This window comes from Aegilops tauschii, chromosome 6, assembly GCF_002575655.3.
Source record: "Aegilops tauschii subsp. strangulata cultivar AL8/78 chromosome 6, Aet v6.0, whole genome shotgun sequence".
NCBI classification, from domain to species: Eukaryota; Viridiplantae; Streptophyta; class Magnoliopsida; order Poales; family Poaceae; genus Aegilops; species Aegilops tauschii.
This window is the reverse complement of record NC_053040.3, coordinates 458,112,387-458,117,304: the sequence shown is the minus strand read 5'-3', so window position 1 is coordinate 458,117,304 and position 4,918 is coordinate 458,112,387.

Below are 4,918 nucleotides of genomic sequence, written 5' to 3'. Positions count from 1 at the left end.
TTGAGGACATGGATGAAGTATTGTTACTAGTAATCATGTGAAGTTGATACCCATTCAATTCTTGATATTATGTTGTGTTATTCTTACTCTAGTGGTGCTATGTGAATGTCAACTAAATGACACTTGACCATATTGGTGCCTAGGGGAAGGCATTGTGGAATTATTTGTAGATGATGGGTTGCAGGAGTGATAGAAACATAAACCCTGTTTTATGAATTATTCTGAAAGGGTTGTTTTGGATCCATTTGTTTAATGATATGGTTAGATTTATCATTGTTACTTCTATTGTAGTTGTGGATACTTGCATGGATACTATAATCATAAGTAGGTATTTGTTCAAGTCAGGACAGTACCTTAGCTCCAGTCCACCCATATAATACTTATCAAGGCAATGAACGTAAGTCGATGAATCGTGATGAAATTAACTTGGCGATATTCTCATGTGTCCCCAAGAGCGCTTTAGTCACTATAGGAAACATCTCCGGCTTGTCCTTAGCACAATTAAGGATTGGGCCACTTGCTGGATCTTTTTAATGTTTTTACTTGTTAACTCTTTACAAATTATTTTGTTATAAAATTATCTATCAAAACTATTTTACAATACTTGTAGTGAAACTTTGCTGGAAATCGTTTGTCAATTCCTTCTCTCCTTGTTGGGTTCGATGCTCTTACTTGTCGAAAGAAATAAAATTGACCCCTATAATTGTGAGGCAGCAAGACTCTTTTCTGGCATTGTTGCCGAGGAGTGTAGCGTTCTTGATAATTGGAATTTGGTAAGGAAACTTTTATCGTATGTGCTGATTTTTATTCTTGCTTGCTATTATGAAAAATAATCCTTCGAGAGGCTTGTTCGGGGTGCCCTCACCACGTGCACAAGTGGTAAGAGAGGATTCCTCACACACTGAAAATATCTATTATGAAATTTCTCTTGCTATTTTAAAACAATTACACACTAATCGTTATAAAGGAGATGAGGCAGTTCATCCAGATATGCACTTGCTTGTTATACATGAATTTTGTGAATTATTTAAGCATGCAGGTTTATCAAGGGATGAAGTTAAGAAGTTATTCCCTTTATCTTTGGAGGGAAAAGCATTGACATGGTATAGGCTATTGGACAATTCATGCTCAAGGGACTAAAGTGGGTTGAAACTAGAGTTCCATAATAAACTTAATCCTATGCATCTTGTTCACCATGATCGGAATTATATCTATAATTTTTGCCTTGTGATGAAGAAAGTATCGCTCAAGTTTGAGGGAGTCTTAAGGACTTGATGCTCAAATGCCCCAATCATGAGCTATCGAGATATATTATTGTTCATAATTTTTCTGCTAAGCTTACTTTTCACGATAAGGAAATGCTCGGTGCTTCTTCTCCTGGTTCTTTTACAAATAGGATAATTGAATTTAAATGGGATCTTATTGATAGAATTAAGCACAATGCTGAAGATATAAATATGGACTTAATTCTAAGATAGCTGCCAATTTTTGTAAGTCTTTTAATGCTCACGTTGATCTCCCTAAGGAGAAATGGGTTAAATATCGTGAACCCATTAAAGATATTTGCAAGGAACTTATTGTTGCTAATACTAAAATACAAGCTTATGCAATTAATCATGTTGTGCCTACTGCTTATATTGAAAAGCCTTTTTCCTGCTAGAATTAAGGAGCACTCTAGGGCTACAACTGTAGTTAGTAAAAGTAATATTAAAGCACCTAACATTCTAAACAAATTGAAGTAGAACCATCAATAGCCATGGTCAAACATCTTTTGGTTGAAAATCTTGAAGGACATGTTTTTTATTTTTGTGATGAGGCTTCTAGAGTTGCTAAGCCACATAAAGAGAAAAAAGATAGAAATGTTAGAGTTGTTGGTATGCATGGTGTTTCTGTTAAGATTGAAGATCATTATTATCATGCTTTGTGTGATATTAATACTAGTATATAGGATATTCCTTTATCTATTTATCAATAAGTAATGCATGATATTTCACCTATTGGGATAAAGAAAATTGATGTTACTATTAATCTTGCAAATAGGGATACAATCTCACCACTTGTTATTATTAGAGATGTTGAAGTCCTTCATGGTAAGATCAGTACCCTACCAATTTCTTAGTGCTTGTATCTGAGCAAGATAATTTTTGTCTCATAATATTTGGTAGACCCTTTTTTAATACTGTTGGTGCTGAGATTGATTTGTTAAACAAAAAGTTAAAGTTAATTTTGGTGATGGATCTCATGAATTTAAATTTTCTAAGTTCACCAAATAGCATCATGCTAAAGATTTACCTCATGAAGGTGTAACTGTTAGTCATGCTTCTATTGTTGTGTTTTCTACCGACCCTTGGGAGGAATACTTATTAGACCATGAGAATGATATGAATATGCAAGAGAGAAAAGGAATAGATGATATATTCTTTAGGCAATAACCTATTCTTAAACATAATTTGTCTGTTGAAATTTTGGGAGATTCTCCACCCTCTAAGGCGATCCTGTGTTTCAATTAAAGGAACTCCCTAATACACTGAAATATGTAGAAATTGTTAAACCTTCTCTCCTTATTGATTGACTAGAGCTACATGTTCTAATATTAATATTAATGTATTTGCTACTGACATGTTGGGATTTCTTAGCAGCATGCCAATATATGACCTATCAAGGACAAAATTTTAAGCATGCTTACATATCGAACATAAATTAATTATAAGGCTTTACATTTTTTATGCGGCGCTACTCGTCTGGTTATTTTCCTCTATACCGATTCTGCACTACATTACCAAAGAAATAGTTCCTCTATTGAGTTTAATTTTTTTTTCTTAATCCGACTAGCTAGATGAACACATGGTTTTAAATTGCCATCCGAAGAGAGATCTGCCGGAGATACATATATATCAAATTGTTTCCTGATACATCCATTTTGCATCATGCTTTTATATTGATATTTATTGCATTATGGGCTGTTATTATACGTTATGTCACAATACTTATGCCTATTCTCTCTTATTTTACAAGGTTTACATGAAGAGGGAGAATGCCGGCAGCTGGAATTCTGGGCTGGAAAAGGAGCAAATATTAGTGACCTATTCTGCACAACTTCAAAAGTCCTGAAACTTCACGGGAGCACGTTTCAGAATATATAAAAAATACTGAGCGAAGAAAGTACCAGAGGGGGCCACCCACCATCCACGAGGGTGGGGGTGCGCCCCCTGCCTCGTGGGCCCCATGGCAGCCCTCTAATGCCCATCTTTGGCTATATGGAGTCTTTCGTCGAGAAAAAAATTGCAAGCAAGCTTTTGGGACGAAACTTCGCCGCCACGACACAGAACCTTGGCGGAACCAATCTAGGGCTCCAGCGGAGCTGTTCTGCCGGGGAAACTTCCCTCCGAGAGGGGGAAATCATCACCGTCGTCATCACCATCGATCGTCTCATCTGGAGGGGGTCAATCTCCATCAACATCTTCACCAGCACCATCTCATCTCAAACCCTAGTTCATCTCTTGTATCCAATCTTTGTCTCCAAACCTCAGATTGGTACCTGTGGGTCGCTAGTAGTGTTGATTACTCCTTGTAGTTGATGCTAGTTGGTTTATTCGGTGGAAGATCATATGTTCAGATCCTTAATGCATATTAATACCCCTCTGATTATGAACATGAATATGACTTGTGAGTAGTTACGTTTGTTCCTGAGGACATGGGAGAAGTCTTGCTATAAGTAGTCATGTGAATTTGGTATTCGTTCGATATTTTGATGAGATGTATGTTGTCTTTCCTCTAGTGGTGTTATGTGAAGGTCGACTACATGACACTTCACCATTGTTTGGGCCTAGAGGAGGCATTGGGAAGCAATAAGTAGATGATGGGTTGCTAGAGTGATAGAAGCTTAAACCCTACTTTATGAGTTGCTTCGTAAGGTGCTGATTTGGATCCATCTGTTTCATGCCATGGTTAGGTTTACCTTAATACTTCTCTTGTAGCTGCCGATGCTTGCAATAGGGGTTAATAATAAGTTGGATACTTGTCCAAGGAAGGGCAGTACCCAAGCATCGGTCCACCCACATACCAAATTATCAAAGTACCGAACGCGAATCATATGACCGTGATGAAAACTAGCTTGATGATAATTCCCATGTGTCCTCGGGAGCGTTTTCCTTCATATAAGAGTTTGTCCAGGCTTGTCCTTTGCTACAAAAAGGATTGGGCCATCTTGCTGCACCTTATTTACCTTCATTACTTGTTACTCGTTACAAATTACCTTATTACAAAACTATCTGTTACCGATAATTTCAGTGCTTGCAGAGAATACCTTACTGAAAACCGCTTGTCATTTTCTTCTGCTCCTTGTTAGGTTCGACACTCTTACTTATCGAAAGGACTACGATAGATCCCCTATACTTGTGGGTCATCAAGACTCTTTTCTGGCGCCGTTGCCGGGGAGTGAAGGGCCTTTGGTAGGTGGAATTTGGTAAGGAAAATTTTATATAGTGTGCTGAAATTTACTGTCACTTTTCACTCTGGAACATAATCCTTTGAGGGGTTTGTTCGGGGAATCTTCACCCCGACCAGTAGAGCAAAGAGTTGCTCCTCAACCTACTGAACCTACTGAATTTTTTTACTTTGAAATTCCTTCGGGTATGATAGAAAAACTGCTAGCTAATCCTTTTGCAGGTGATGGAACATTACATCCCGATTTGCACTTAATCTATGTGGATGAAGTTTGTGGATTATTTAAGCTTGCAGGTATGCCCGAGGATGTTATCAAGAAGAAGGTCTTCCCTTTATCTTTGAAGGGAAAGGCATTGACATGGTTTAGGCTATGTGATGATATGGGATCATGGAACTACAACCGATTGAAATTGGAATTTCATCAGAAGTTTTATCCTATGCATCTTGTTCATCGTGATCGCAATTATATATA